Source organism: Staurois parvus, unplaced genomic scaffold, assembly GCF_062004578.1.
Source record: "Staurois parvus isolate SC_StPar_1 unplaced genomic scaffold, SC_StPar_1.0 ptg000025l, whole genome shotgun sequence".
NCBI classification, from domain to species: Eukaryota; Metazoa; Chordata; class Amphibia; order Anura; family Ranidae; genus Staurois; species Staurois parvus.
The window spans coordinates 28,396,198-28,413,462 of record NW_028317821.1 but is presented as its reverse complement, the minus strand read 5'-3'; the positions used below and the strand labels follow the sequence as shown (position 1 = coordinate 28,413,462).

The following is a 17,265-nucleotide window of genomic DNA, read 5'->3' as shown; positions in this document are numbered from 1 at the left end:
TATCAGTTAGTAAATATAAGAAATTAGGTTTAGGGTACTACTTGAACGCAGCAAAAAGCCTGATCCCCAAATATTGGAAGAAAAAAGAAATACCGAAAGAGGAGGAGTGGATAGAGAGAGTAAATTGGACTAGGAAGATGGAGAAGACATATTATATACAGGAAAATAAACTGGAGATATATATCGAGAAATGGGAAAAATGGGAAAACTTCATAATAAGTATGAGAAAATGAAGAGTAGAATGTCATAGAGAAAAATTTGGGTAGGATATGCTTGCTTTGGATACAAGTTAAGGAAATGCAGAGTGGGGGGGGGGGGTCAAGGTTTTAAGAGGGGGGTAATTGAAATAAAAAGGAAAAACCGTATATTTATGATGATTGAGATGAAATTGTTTGTTATTTTTGTGATAATTATTAATAAATATTTAAATAAAATAAAAAAAAAAACGTGAAAACTGCATACATTGATGTCTCCACCTGAAACCACCTTCCTTGACGCATTTCACCACTGTTGGCTTGCTCACAAGTATGGGGGAAGTCCCCTCTCTCTGTGAGCAAGCAAGCAGTGGTGAAACACATCAAAGTAGGTGGTTTCAGGTGGAGACATCAATGTATGCAGTTTAATTTTTTTACAAATTAAATACAGAAAGAAGAGCTAAGTTTTGGAGTTAGGCTTATATTTTTTAATACTTTTTACTGTTTTTATATGTTCTTTATTGTTAAAACTTTAATAAAATACAATTATAAAAAGTGTTCTGGTTATGAAAGACCATGAATATAAAATATATATGTACACTCAGGCATAGTCTAGTTCAAACACGCATTGATAAAAATGTTCAGTGCTCACATAATAAAGTATTTTTTAGAACATCAGCTTAAATCATTTCATTTTACATGGCTCTGTGTTAGCAGCTGTGAAGAACTTTAATGATAATGCGTTCTGAGGAGCCAGCAGGTGCTTTGGACTAAATGGTTTTGAAAATGATGAAAAATTATTTTAATTAAATTTTAGCTTGAACTTCAGCCACAAATGTCTCATTATTCTGTTTACAGCACTGAGACTGATGAAAGATAATAATTGTTTTGAAATGTAATTGACACAAGGATGTTTGCAATATGATGGTACTTCCCCAGCATTGCAACTATTTAAAGCTGAACCCCAGGTACAAAAACTTTCAATTAAATATATTATTTAACTGCCACAAAAACTACATTATGTGCACCAGAATGCCTTTGCAAACCCAATTATTATCTTAAAATTACTGTAAAAGTAGCAGTGACATTGTCACTGTTCTGTGCATAGACTGTGCAGAGAGCAAAGCTGTGGGATAGTCAAAAATTGAAGGGAAAAAAAAAACACGGGGGAAAGGTTGCAAATGGACTTTAAAGGCACAGAAATTCTGAACACATATTAGTAAAATCATTTATACTTTATTATGACAATAAGTCATGAAAAAACATCTTGCAGTTTACCAAAATCATAGTTATACTGTCCCCACCAACAATGTCCCACAACCCACCATGTACAAGGAACACATTAATGATTAGAGATGTAAATACCACCAGATGGATCCTATAGGAGGGGGGGTGGGTGAGAGACATTAAGCCGCAGGAAAATGGCCCAACATGTTTCGCAACAATGATCGCTTCTTCAGGGTCTTAGTAGTAAAATCTAAAAGAAATATACATAAACTGAATATATCAAATTACAATATGTGAATACAAGAAAAAGGCAAGATCATACATTAACATAATTTGACTTACATATGATATCAATATGCACCATGCAGCAGCAAAACTCTCCATGCATAAGGGGTAGGCCTCCACTGTATTTCCACAAGGCAAGGGGCCAAAGCTGTGGGATAGAATCCAGTTGGTCCCGCCCACTACAAATTGCCTGCAGAAAACTACAAAGGGGGCGGAGACAAGACCAGTCATCCGGCACAAGGAGAGAGATGAGCAGTGATGAGTCTTTATTACAGGAAGCTCCTGTACAAAGAAAAAGTTTCATGCTGAGTACTGCACAGATCTGGAAAAATATACAATGTACACCAGGATTCAAGTAGCAATACACATGCCTTTTGTATGCACACAATATTTGCTTATTCTGGAGTTCAGCTTTATATATAGTTTGTTTTGTATGTTTGTACATGATTTTGTACGCCCCTTTGTAACTTGCTTCAACTCTTGACTTATTTGTAACGATAAGATAAAGAATAATTACCTGGCAAGCAGTGCCTGCGGTGGCAGTAACTTGCTGTTATCAATTTACTGAAGCACTGAATACCATTTACAGAAGTTTACAATATGTTAAGGCGAAGACATAGGCCAGGGGCTACTTCTCTGACAGCACTGACATAAGTGATTTTTTAAGAATTGATAATGGAAAGACTGATCTCTGCCCTAAGGCATATTCTAAGAGTGCCAAGCATAGGGATATAGCACTCTGTTTGGGAGAGGTATGCACTCACAGAATAAATATGACAAAAAGGTTAAATACATCTGTAAAGAAAGTTTTCTTTAATTTTTGTAGCAGACAATGTTAGAAACATTTAGAGAAACTTTCTCAGAAATATTAAAACTATTACAGTTAAACCTCATATCAGAGGAGAAGAAATAAAACACATGTATAAGGTCCATAGTTGCCCTCTAGTAATGGTACTATGATGGCTGGTGCTGCTATTTCCAATGTGAAATAAGCTTCAGAGAGCTGTTAAGCCTTACATTTGGCATAGACAGATCGAAATTTGGACATTTCAGCATAGATAGGCTGGATTTCAATCTGTGTGTCAACAGACGTAGATTATAAGATCCATTTCTTTCAAATGGATACATGTTTTGTTGACCAGTGCATTCTGAAAGCAGCACGAGCATACAATGTCTTCACGGGTATTCCTCCATCCACATTCCTTGTATGGATGAAGTAATGTGTTAATTTTTTTTTGTGTTCAGCCCATTGGCCAAAACAAAAAATAAAAACATCTGTGTCCAGCTTTAGAGCTGATTCACACATGTGTGGTGCCAATTGAAGCTCAGGTTTCACATCTAATTGATACAGTAGTTGTTCACAGGTTCACGTCAGGTTTACATCAGGTTCAGGACAGGATTAGCTCAGGATCTTATCTTGTTCACACATATGCTGTTTATAAACGGTTCCCATAGAAATCAAATGCCTGGAATCCTCACCTGAGCGTATATACCTGAGTATATACGTGATTTGCATTTCCAGGTAGGGGGCGCCTGTGTGCCGCCTTATCTGCGCTGCCATTGGCAACTAGGGATGTCAATCACCAAGATTGCAAAAAAAAAGCGGTATTTTAAATCCAATGCAGAGTAAGCAATAAACATCAATATTAGATGCAAATAATTTCTTTATTTTGACCATTAAGATCTTCTGAAAGGGTGGGCATATGACATGGTGAACACACAGTCAATGAAAAAAGTAAAAGCAGTGAATTAAAAAAAAAAAAAAAAATTTGTCCAGTTTATCGTCAACCCCAAGTGTTCCCCAAATAAGGTAATTGTAGACACAACCTCTTGAAGGGAGGGTCCATGGTCACCTAAAAAGAGGAGCATATTGTCTGCGTACAAGTTTATTTTATCATGTAATTGCCCATAGCGGAAGTCTACTATATTTGTATTAGTGTGAACCATAGCTGCTAGTGGATCAATAGCAAGAGCAAACAAGAGAGGGGAAAGAGGACAACCTCGTCCTGTTCCCCTACCTAGCTCTTGGCATTAAGTGACCATTTATGTTGCAGGGACAATCTAGGGAGATAAACACCAGAGAAATAGTGATGAAGGTCAGATTCAGTGGTCTGCACCTTAGGGCTGTAAAGATCTCAATAGAAGCGGACAAACTTTGTAAATATATGATGGGGCAGAAATGGAACCCATGGAAGTGCTCAGGGCTGACATTTGATGTGCTGTGGAAATTTTAGCCTGTAACCTGCTGGTCTGTTCTCTCTCCTTATAGCATGCCTGTCTCTTAAAAAAATGTTTGCACTCCACTGCTGATTAAGAGCTTTCTGCTCCTCCAACCATGCCACTTGGAGAGGGTGGATCTGCAAGATATGCCTTCTGCTTCTCTTGTACCAGTTGTGTTATATCAGCTTCATGTCCCTTGGTTGCGTTTTACACAACCTTAATTTCTGAAATGAAAAGACCCCGAAGGTAGCTTTTAAAAGCGTCTCAGGCAACCAAAGGGTCATGGAAATCCACATGTAGTGTAAAGTAATTAGCAATACAGGACTCAATGGAGGCCTGGTCTGATAAAATATGTAACCAGAATGGATTTATTTTCCATGAGGCTCTAGAGTCTAGAATAAAGGGTGAGCAGCAGGCTGAGCAGGTCTAAACAATCAACCCCTGTTCCACTGATTACAGAGGAACTAACTAAATTTACCTATAAAATACTCTAAGAGGGTGCTACATTAACTATCCCACATTACTGTATGCCCTCATTTTCTTGTAATATTGTTTCAGCGATGTTTTAAGTCTCTTCAGAATGGGTATAGTGCATTTTCCTTGATAGTGCTTATCTATAGTGAGTGGATTAAATACACACTGTACCTTATGAAGTCACAGGTCTCTCTAGTGAGTGGATAGGTGGCTTTATCAGTAATATAGCTGATCTCTTGTGAACCCTCTCTCTATGTCAATATGTTTTAATTTGGTCACAGTCACATTAGAGCATACTGAAACACTCAGATGTATAATCATCTATATATTCAGCATCCTTGCCAGGGTTCGTCTCCTGTCAGGCTGTCTTAGAGCACACTCCTGTGTTAACACAGTGCACTGGGAAATAATAGTTGAGAGAGTATTTGAGGGGAAAGATGTAGATGATAGTTGACCTTTCAGGGCAAAAAGTAATCCACCCCTGTATATTGTACATTGCTATTATTACTTTGGTCCTGCATCTGTGCTTATATTAGCAACTTATATAAACAAGAGTGTGCAGCACTAAAAATATTAAGATACGGTACAAGGTACAAATAAATATGTAAAAAGTTCATGAAGTGACTTTAGTTGCTCATATATATCCTGCGTTATAAATATCATAAAACATATAAAAAGCTCATTAAGTGACTTTAGGTGCTCATATATATCCTGCGTTATCCAAAAATCGTTGCTTGTGCAATCAGATATGGAAGAAATGCGCACTCACCAGAACGCGCAATATAATGTGCGTTTAAATATTATATCGGGGCAGCACAGTGGCTAAATTGTTAGCACGTCTGCCTGGCAGTACTAGAGTTATTGGTTCGAATACCAACCACGGCACCACCTGCCTGGAGTTTGCATGTTCTCCCTGTGCCTGTGTGGGTTTTCTCTGGCTACTCCGGTTTCCTCCCACACTCCAAAGACATGCTGGTAGGTGAATTGGATCCTGTCTAAATTGGCCCTAGTATGTGTATGTATGAATGTGAGTTAGGGACCTCAGAGTGTATGCCCCTTGAGGGTTAGGGACTGATGTGAATGTACAATATATATATGTAAAGCGCTGTGTAAATTGACAGCGCTATATAAGTACCTGAAATAAATAAATAAATATCCTGATGTCATCAAATGGTCATCTGAAATGGGTCAGGTATAGGATTAACTCCCTCTTAAGATGGATGGGTCCTGGGACTTTAAATGATGAATCAGGAATTTCCAGAGCTCCCCTTGGGTGGGTGCAGCTCTCTGGAGATTGGATAATGGATGTTTGAAAATCAATACTCCCCAAGGGAGTTAAGGCAGAGAAATACCCATAGTGTAGTGTTTTCAATCATTTATTAAAGGTATTTAAAAGGCATCCAGGTACAAAAGCATAGGATATGCGAATAAACAGCAACATTAAAGATGGCTCCACGTTGCTCTGGCGGCATGACGTCACGGCATTATTGGCTCCTCCTTTAGGATACAGAGGTGATCAGATAACACCAAAAGAAAGCTCTATTTGTGGGGAAAAAAAATATCAATTTATGTAAAGCATTGCATGACCACGCAATTGTCAGTTAAAGTAACGCACTGCCATATCGCAAAAAATGGCGTGGTCAGAAAGGGGGGGTAAATCCTCTGGAGGGCAAGTGGTTAATGTCTTATCTGTCTTCCCTACTGACTTGAAACAAAATGTTTTGCTATTCTGTCCACTGCATGTCACAATTCAACAGCTTACAGTGGTACATTTATGTACACATTCAATACCTATAAAATGTTTTCTCATTGCTTAATTTGTATTTTCATGCTCCATGATGTCTTATATGCTGCCGATTGCTTGTACTTACCTGATTAACCAAATGCATATTGTTATACCATTGTTTCTAATAAAAGTTTTGATGTGAAAGAAATATGTGATAATGATCTCAAGTATGATCATTTAAATCTTCTTTATTTGTAGTGTATGCTACTGTAACGCACATGAATTTGCTTTCATAAAGCATTCTTTTCTTGATAAAAAACACATGGTCTAATCAAACATTTCCTATATGGAATATTAGAAGGTCTTGCTAAAAGCATGTGGTAATCAGGAATAGACTTACACATCAGCAGTTGAGTTGCAATCCTTCATGGGCCGCAAAAAGAAGAAATTAGTTTCAGATGTTTAGCAGAGGTGGAGTAACTGTAAGTTTCACACTGATCAGTTTTTGATAGACTTTTGTTCAGCAAATAGGGGGAAAATTTAACAATAATACAAAACAGGCTCTGGATGGCAAAGAGCATGCTACACTACAGTGCTATTGCATAGGAGCCATTTGGTAATTTGTGTTCTGCACCTTGACTCCAAGAACAACCTCAGCACCTCTGACACATCTGGTTGAATGAACATTACTGCAAGCACTTATAAGAACACAAGTACAGATAGTTTTAACTTGGCTGTGAGTAGTATCAGGAAATAGACAGACGACCCTTTAGTGGTAAATTAACTCAATGTATTGATACAGGTTAGAATAAATGGTGGTTTGAGTATAAATGAGCACACAGCCAGTAGGTTCAGACTCAGTCTGCTAGACAGTATAATCACTACTGTATGTCAAAGTAACTCAGGACTGGTTCACAGTGGAATCTGGCTAAGATCAGCACAGAGAAGATGTGCTAAGCTTGCCAGTTTGCACTGTTTACCTTAACCACTTGGCAACCGTGCTATAGCCGAATGATGGCTACAGCGTGGTTATCCAGTTCTGGGAGGGTGTCATATGATGTCCTCCTAGAAGACGCCCTTCTGCGCACCCCCAACGGCACGCACCCAGCAATCTCTATGATCGCTGCATCCTACGGACACAGCTGATCAAGTGATGTGGTAAAAGGCTAATCACAGCGGCCTTTTACCATGTGATCAGTTGTGTCGTCCAATGACACAGCAGATCACAATGTACATACAGTTGCCGGTTATCAGCAGCACTTTCCACACGCTGTCACAGCGTGAGGAAAGTACTGCTGATAACAGGCAATTGTCAGGCAATAGATCGGCACTGATCATCAGGGTACTGATGATCAGTGCCACCCAGTAGTGCCACCCACCAGTGCCCAGCAGTGCCTCCCACCAGTGCCCAGCAGTGCCATCCATCAGTGCCCCCCAACAGTGCCCAGCGGTGCCACCCATAAGTGCCCCCCCATCAGTACCCATCAGTGCCCCCCATCAGTGCCAGCCATCGGTGCTGCCCAGCAGTGCTGTCAAATCAGTGCCCAGCAGTGCCACCCATCAATGCCCAGCAGTGCCACCCATCAGTGCCACATGTCAGTGCTGCCCGTCAGTGCTGATCATCAGTGCCTCCAATCAGTGCTGCCAGTCAGTGCCGCCCATCAGTGTCACCCATCAGTGCTGTCCATCAGTGCCGCCAATCAGTGCCCATCAGGGCCACCTATCAGTGCCCATCAGTGCTGCCTATCAGTGCCCATCAGTGCTGCCTAACAGTGCAGCCTCATCAACGAACATCACTGAAGGAGAAAAATTACCCGTTTGCTAAATTTTATAATAGAAACAAAGAAAACCTTTTTTTCCCCCGACTTTTTGCTTTTTTTTGTTTATAGTGCTAAAAATAAAACACCCAGTGGTGATTAAATACCATCGAAAGAAAGCTCTATTTGTGTGGAAAAAATGATAAAATGTTCATATGGATACAATGTTTCATGATCACGCAATTGTCATTCAAAGTGCAACAGCGCTGAAAGCTGAAAATTGGCCTTGGCCTGAAGGGGGCATAAGTCCCCGGTAGGCAAGTGGTTAAAGGATAAGTTTACTTTTGGGAATATGTTACATGTTCCATTCATTTTTGCGGTGGAAAATATAACATGTTCCCGATCCTGCAGCTCCTCCCCAATCCCCGTACTCCCTGTGATAGTAGTACAGGGAGAAGTTTCCCATACTAGCTGTCACCTATTAAGAACAGAGGAGCCCCTCACGGCTACGCCATTCATTCACAGAGTTCTGTGAATGAGTGAACTACAAGTCCCAACAGTCTTTGTAGCTGTCGGCTTGTAGTTCTCAAGGAAATAGTGCTGTTAAGCGCTGTGGTAGTTCATTGAGTCTTCCTGTCAGTGTATCTGCTTGCCCATATGGGATGTACAGGCACACAGATACACTGACAGGTTTGCAGGAGTCCTGCATGGTACCAGCGCTCTGCTGATCACTGGTGCAATGCTTTCAAGGCTCCAAAAAAAAAATAGTAACTGCACATTGTTTACCTGCAAAAAAATGTGAATTTAATATTTTTTTTAAAAAGTGAACTTTAATTTTATTAAAAATCCTTTACTGAGATGTCACAAAGATGTTTCATAAAGTTCAATTGACGGCTGTACTGTGCAAGGCAGTGGATTGCCTCTCACCTAGCCAGACTAGCCCCATGCCTCCATTACTAGTAAAAATAAAAAAATCCAAGTATATATACCGCCATTTGTAAATTCTATAACTTTCACGTAAACCAATTAATTTACACGTATTGGGATTTTACAATGACAGGCCACTATTTCTGCCACTGACATTAATGATGGGCCACTATTTTGCCCACTGAAAATAATGATGGGACACAATTTTGGCCACTGACAGCAATGATGGGCCACTATTCCTGCCACTGACACCAATGAAGGGCCACTATTCCTGCCACAGACACCAATAATGGGCCACTATTCCTACCACTATTTCTGCCACTGACAATAATGACGGGCTATTTTGGCCAATAACGAGCCATTATTCCTGCTACTGACACAAATGATGGGCCACTATTCCTGCTACTGACACCAATGATGGACCATTATTTCTGCCACTGAAAATAATGATGGTCCACTATTTTGGTCACAGACACCAATGATGGGCCATTATTAATGCCACTGAAACCAATGATGGGCCACTATTTCTGCAACTATTTTCACAATATTATGCAATAGCATCAAGCTGCCATGGCAACTGACCAGTGGGTAACATAAAAAAAGAAGTGAATGCATCCTGGACAGTGGCACCACTCTTGCTGCCTCGAATTGCAGTTAATTCAGCTCTTGTCATATCTTCACAAACTGTGTCCTCAAACTGGAATCCATCTCTCTCACGAATAAAATTATGCAGGGCACATGCTGCTTTGACAGCTTTTAAAGAATGCTGCATATTAAGATGGATGGTGGTGTGCAATAAACACCATTTATTGGCAAGAATGCCAAAGGCACACTCTACCACTCTCTGGGCCCCAGCGAGTAAATAATTAAACAACCTTTGGTTCACATTCAAAGACCAACTAGAAAAGGGCCTCAGCAGATTCTCATTTAGCGCAAACTCTTCATCACCTACAAACACAAAAGGCAGAGCAGGTTGGGTTGTTCCTGGTGGCGGCTTATTGTCTCGCAGGCCAAGGCCATTTTGTTGCAACAGCTGTCCAAATATAGAGTGTGAAACTGGAGTCTGAGCTGCTTCCATAGGATCTTATATCAATATAACTGAATCGATAACTGGCATCTGCAACTGCAAACAAGACAAATGAAAAATATTTTTTGTAATTGTAAAAACTACTGCCACTAGCTACTGGCTAAATTTTATGGATATGCTTCCCATTTAATGCTCCCACACAATTGGGAAAATTACATAGCTCCCAAAACACATCAGCTATCTGGCACCATTCTTCCACTGTTGGTTTCTTGAAGACCACATCTTTTAGAACGTCCCATATCACTGAGCATGTGTCCTGGACAATGTAGCTTGGATTAAATTTCCCCACCATAAACTGAAAATGAATACTTGATAGCAAATTACTTGTTGCAAGATACCTAAAAGTAAAACAAAAAATGACATTTATGTTTTGCAGTGAAAGCTTTACAGACTCGTTTGAGGAGTGTAAAAGCATAAGCATGTGAAAAATGAGAAGAGCATAAGGAGTGGGTCAGCAGCTCAAAGATTCACGCCATATTGCTATGCCAAAGACCTGGACTTCCTCAGACTAGTATTTAAGATCAGAAGGTAAGCTATTATCATTAAATATCTGTACAATATGTGTATAATATAATATGTGTATAGTTTTAAATAAAATAATATTAATCTTAATAATGTTCTGATAATATTTTCAGGACAGAGAGCAGCTGGAATCTGCCAGTGACATCAGTGAGGATGACCCTGAAGAAGGTCTGTCTTGCCCCACACAGGACACCACAAATGTCGGATCTACAACTTCACCACCTGCTGAGGGGGTGGTTGAGGAGGAGCAGGAGAGGGAGGCTGCAGCACCACCAACCCACAGTGCATCTCGGAGAGGAGGAAGCCTGACAGCAAGACACACAGAACAGCTATTTGAGATGCTGCAAAAACTTTTGAGCATGTTCAAGCGTGTAATGCCTATGACATTTTTTGGCCTTGGACCCTTTGTTTCTTGGGGAATTTTTACAATAAAGCATCGTTACCAGGGGCGGACTGACAATTCATGGGGCCCCCGGGCAAAAGGGGATCATGGGGCCCCTGTGCCCTTGCCCAAACTCAAAAAAGCCTATGAAAAAGGTACCAGGGTCATCTCATGGGGCCCCCTACTGACCCTGGGCCCTCGGGCTGTGCCCGAGTTTCCAAATGGTCAGTCCACCCCTGATCGTTACCCATATGCCAGAAGCATGTGAAATTACATTGATGTCATTTCTCTAGGCTAAAGGAACAGAGTCACAAGACAATAGACTGCTTAAAGCAGATAAGAAGTGTTTGTGAGATTGAATGTGTTTGTAACATCTAGAAATGTTACATTAGACTGTTTATATTAGATAAGAACTTGTTTGTGCATTTAAAAATGTTTTAAGTCAAGGGTAGATAAGAAGCTGATTTGTGGCAAAAGTGTGATATTACGAGATAAGACGCTGTTTGCCAGTAATGTGGCTGGGCATGGCTCTGCTATCCTCAAGGAACTTTTCTGCTGGCTTCTCCTGGAGTGGGTGTGGCACCCGCCTATTTTGGGAAGGATGCAAGAAACAGGGTATATATAACGGGAAGCCTGAACGCGGTCAAGTTGGGAGCCTTCCTATGGAGTCTGTTCCTTCCCATCTTCCCAAAGCTTTTGTAATGTATTAATTCTATGCTGTGACGCTGTCAAAAGATGTGTTTATTTCATGCTGTAATGGTCACATTATTATTGGTGTGTGTTTTTATGCAGATTGTGATGACTATAAGTTATATCCTCCTGTGTGTCATGGTGTGATAATATAAGTGGAGGTTTTGACTGTGCAAAAATACTGCAGTTGGATTCTGTTATTTCTTCGAGTGCCGAGCGAATGCTATGATGTGCCAGGGCAGGTGTTCATTTGGTAGTGGGTCTCTCACATGCTTAGAATAATTGATGGTGTAAGTGCTGGCTAAACGTGCCTGTGTATTGTGTGTGACTTGTTTTTGGTTTTTGTGCCCAGCATTGCATTAGAAAGTGGAACACATCTCAGACCTATAAATTTGCGGATGGTTTTGTGCCATTTATTGAAAACGTTCCAGAGGAGTTACAGGGGGAAATGCGTGTGGCAATGATGCAGTGTGTGCTGTCATACAACCCCCCTGCCCCCCAGCCAGAAGTGCACCCCAACAGCCACCAATACTTAGCCCTTACCCAATCCCTCCCAATATTCCAAACTATGTGGCTCCAATGCGGCCCAACTATTCATATGCTAACACCCAATACCCCTATTGACCACAGGGTAGACAGGTAGAGCACATTCCCCAACATTTTGCCCACATGGGTCAAACGTCATTTCATCTCAAGTACCAAGGGCTTCATATACCACTTTTCCCCACCCTCCCCACAGTATGACTGAAGAACAATATTGTCAAAATGCCCTTGCAGCACGTTTGCCCAAAAATCAACAAGATTCCTCCCAGGAGGAATACAGTTATCATGATTTGTAAACTATGTCCTACTAATTTTATTGTTTTCTGTTGCATTTTTTGAAAAAAGTTTGAAATGACCGTCTTTTGAAAAATTCCAGCGCACAGTTGCAGGAAAAAAAATTCAAAAGTTTATATTATATTTTAGTGAAAATATTTTTTATGCAGAAACAAAAAATAAAGTGTTTTTGGTTTACAACTCTACCTGTGTCCTATCGATTAGCATAAGGTTTTCAGTGAGAAAAAGCTTTTTTTAAAAAAAAAAACCCCACACAAACACACTTACCTTAATGTTATTATTAGCCTTTCAACTAGTGGAAAGCTATTCCTGAAGAATGTATTCTGTCGCTCCAGCCTGGTCCCGAGTAATCACATCAACTTGTCAAAACTATGTGAAATAAAATACAAAAATGGTAGTTAAAAAAAACAATGTGGCCTGCACGTGAGCACATGCCATAAAAATTACTCACCTTTTCACAGACATCCAAGTGTACTTGAAAAACTTATCCTCATGCGCTCTGAGGTAATCATACATCACCTAGAATTGGCCTCTCTGTCTGTTCCCTATTGGCAATCACTGGATGTACCCAATATCTTCGCTGACTCCTCCCCTCTTCTTCTGCTTCTTCTGCTAGCAAGACTGCAGTAACAGCAGCAAGAAATAATGTAATTTCAGCCATGATAGTCTCAAGCAACACCACACAAACACCAGGGAGGAAACAAGAAGCAAAAAGGTAATCTTCACATCCTGTAACATCAAAGCTGTCACTATTCCAAATGGCCCAAAAACAAAAAACACAAAACGCATCAAAAAACACGTGTTCAAAAACGCAAAGCGCAATGTAAAATGCGCTTGAAAACTGATGGCAATTGCAACTGCATAGGTGTGAACCTAGCTCAAAGGAATGGAGACCCTCATTAGAACCCTGCAGGTGCAGCAGCTGATTTATAATTAGGAACCACTCCCATTCCCATTCATTTTTCACATGGACACAGACAAACATCTATCTCTTTCTTTAGAATAACAAAAGGTAGGAATCTGCAACAAAATGTGTTAAAATACTTGCAATGTATATACTGTAGATCACCCAGAGGGGAACTTTTTTTCTCAACTAAAGTGGAGTTACTCTTGAACTGCGAAGTACGTAATCGTACTATATTAGTTTAAAGTGCACTGTAGGAGAATGGCTAGGACATAGTGCTATGTCCCCTGAGAGTTACCTCTTAGCATACGCAATAGGTAAAGGCGTCTGTGTAGCAGGTGTAAAAGGACAGTCTTTAGTCCTAACTCTTCAGGTGGCTAGTGTTTGGGCCCAGTTGTACTATTGGTGCACATGAGTACAGTGCCAGTCACATCTGCAGGTAGCGGTGAGGCTACTAGATGGCTCTATTGTCAGCTTCTAAAGGCTAAATCTCTCTCTCCATAGTAGCAGATAGCAAATGCCCACAGCAGAAGCTTACCAGTTCCATCAATATTGCAGCTCACCATCCAGTCACACTCAGCAATTAATCTACTCTCAGCTCTGCACCCAGGTGACTCTTTGGCTGCATTCACACTTGAGTGAATTGTAGCTTGAAGCTCCAAAAATGCTCAAACTTAAAAAAACTATTGTTTTCTAAGGTGCATGTTCACACCTGATCACCTGCACAGGCACCATAGAGTTTGAGCTTCGAGCTTCAAACAACAAATCGCTCAAGTGTGAAGGCAACCTTTCTGTCGGCATCCCCGAACTAAGCACTCCGGATCCCACTCAGACAGCCGATATGCAACAGTGATGTGCCCAATGGACAGCTATGTGCACTCTCTAGGCTCCCTTGTGATAAGATGAAGCTGTGCCCTGTACAGTCCAGGAAAAATCAGCTCTTAACCCTCCTCCCAACAATCTCTCTCTAGGAAATGCAGCTCAAAAGCTCTTGATTGCAGCAAAGTCTCTCTCCTTTGGATTACAGTTCCCCCAGTGCAGTGCTGCCTGACGCAGTCTATTGAACTCATCCTGTTCAGCAACTCTCTTCCCTCACTGATACAGCTGCTAACCAGTTCAGCACAGCGAGGCAGCAGCTAAAGAGAGCAGCTGCAGTCAGTGTTTCTCTCATTATCCAATCTTTGTCAAGCACCTGGCTACACATGCATTTTGTGCACATCCATACACTGCAGAGACTGAATATGAAAGCTGCACAAACATAAACTCTTTACAGCAATCAAAATATAAATTGGAGTGCTAAAAAATATTAACCACTTCCCTACCGCCCTATAGCAGAACTACTGCTACAGGGTGGCAGGGCTGCACAAAATTACATAGGCCTCATCCTGAGTGGTTTAGCTACCCCAATTAAGGTTCATTGTTGGAAGATCTTTATCTGCTCTTTTGGAGATATGGAGGAGGATTTGAGTGTCCGGCTTTCTGGATTGTTTAAATAAAGCGTGATTGACCACTCTTACTAGAGGGTCATGCCTTTCTGGTAAGCCTTCTGTAGTAGTGGTTGGGGACAAAACAACTAACCTTGGATTTCTTTTGTTTCATCACAACCTCTGGGACTTTTCTTTCATTTTGGATGGGCTATATTTTTTGATACACTTTTCAATATTTCTTTATGATTATTTGTCACTTTTTTAAGTGCTGCACTGTTATGTATTAATATTTGAAGTCTGAAAGGCAACAGCTTCCCTCATACTTTAGATAGAGTTCAATATTGTACCTATTCTGTATGCTAATATCTGTAATCTGTAATATATTTTCTGTTGTCTGCAAATAGAAATTTCAGACTACTGTTTACAAAGGTTGAAAGCCACTCAATTCTGGCTCACATATTCACCACTATTTCTTCTAGCAGAGAAGAATGTTGGTAGGGTAATCATGACATACGATAACTTCAGTCCTTATTGAATGAAAAAATGAAGCACCAATGTCCCTTATGTCTTAGACTACAGCAGTAACAACTTACTGTACTTTAGTAACTGCTAAGCTACTGGATTATGACTAATGATGATTATGCCTCAATGACAGCAGAACTGTAAATACAGTCACTCCTTGACAATGAGCATGCATCCCAAAAAGTCATTTTTCCTTTACTCATGCCATGGCACGGTGACAAAAACACCATGTCAGCTGTATGATAGCTGGAACATTTTATTACCGTTTGACATTATTACATCCAAGTAGAAACAGATGTAACAAAGCAATGCAATTAATACATATAAAACAAAACAAGTACAACCAGTCTGAAGTCAAAGCCACCCAGTGACGCTGCCCTTTCCACAATACAAGCGTTCCCAATTGAATATATCTCCATAAACCAGATGTTTGAAAAACTAGCAAATCAGACACATTAAAAGTTTTTTTTCATAACAAACATGCACTTTTCCCTTGTATTGTATTTCCTTGTCTACCAAACACTAAACAGTTATCAACCTTTATGTAAATAGCAGTGGGTAGTATATCCCCATTATGGCTACCTGGCACTCGGTGTGAGTGGCAGTTTCCTTTGTGGGGGCGCCACTGGCGGACCTCTTGTTTGCTGCGGTGGTCCTTGTTTTGGTTCCTACTGATTGGGGGACCTGGTTGCCCCATCTTTGATTCCATCGTCACGCTTGCCACCCTGTCTTTTCGATCCCTGTATGCCCCTTATGGTCTCTCAGTGAGACACTAGATGGGTGGGCAGAGTTATTCCTCCCCTTGTTCTCCCTGACCTGGTTCTCTGGGGTCAGAGAATTTCCTTGATGGCACGGGTGTATGTCGCACTTGCGAATGATGTCACTTCCGCATTTGCCTCCGAGTGATGTCACACGAAGGCGGGGTGGGAGGGGTTCTTAAGCACCACATGTGGCAGTGTGTTTGCGGCGACTTTTCTACATTGATGGATGGTACCCTGTTGGCGGGCCTTACCACTACACACCACAAATCTAGCTTGTTAAGTCAACAACTAAGATTGGTAATTTTTGGTATGGTGGATGACCCTTATTTTTCTTTTTTGCTATTTTTTCCTTTAAGTCTCTATATGAGAGTGAAGGGGTCTCTTTTTCCCCTTTTGAGTGTCTCTACCCATTGGAATTGAATATACTGTTCTTGATGTTCCAATGATTGGGCCTACGCATCTTTAGGTATTATCTTTCAAGGTCACCCTTAGTCTGTACCAGGATCATAATTTGAGGTAGGTATTTGACTCCATGTTTAGTTCTTTTCCTATATAATATAGGTATCTTGAGTATTTTACCAATTTGTGGTCTATATATCATCATTTTAAGTTATTTTTATCTATCAGGAAGGCTTTTCTCCTCCTGTGGCCGTCTAATGCCCGGTTTAAACTAGGAGCCAGTGGGGGTGGAAGGTGAACTGAGTCACCTTTGTTTTTCTCCTAGTTTTTGTTTAACAATATCCTGTGTACTTCATTTGGCCCTAGTAAGACTCAGGTGACTCACAATTTATTTGTTGTTAACTTCACATTCTGTATGTATAAATATATGTGTTGATTGTTTGTTATAAAATGTATATATACCTTGGATTTCTACTGAGGGTAAATACGCTGCTGTTCTTTTGTAGTGATACATGTTGCAGCATTCATAAATCTCTTGAAGAAGCCAGTAATCTGGTGAAACATGTAGAGCTTTATTCGACTGCATATACTTTGTAACTGCTCAGAAGTATTAAAGTGGTTTTGCTGTGTTTCCTGTCTTGAAAATGTTTTAATGCTTTATAATAAAAATATTAATTTTAATTACTTATGATTCTTGTAAGTGTTTTGGCACCTTACAACTAGAAATTCTGAGGACCCTCTGCACACTGGTATATACCCTTTTAAGCAGACTATGCAATAAATCGGGATATTTTGTTCACACATATTGCAATACATGCTTAAGCTGGCCAACTGCGTCAAAGTAATCCCTCTATGGCCAGTCCTACTCTGCTCTGCCTACACAAATGCTACTGTGGACACAATGCTAGCATAGGGGAAAAGACA

At 40.4% G+C, this 17,265-nt stretch overlaps 1 pseudogene; it reads right to left on the bottom strand.

The window, feature by feature from the left end:
• Window positions 1–9,357: 9,357 nt before the first annotated feature.
• On the bottom strand, window positions 9,358–12,989 carry LOC149472011 (uncharacterized; annotated as a pseudogene).
• Window positions 12,990–17,265: the final 4,276 nt, after the last annotated feature.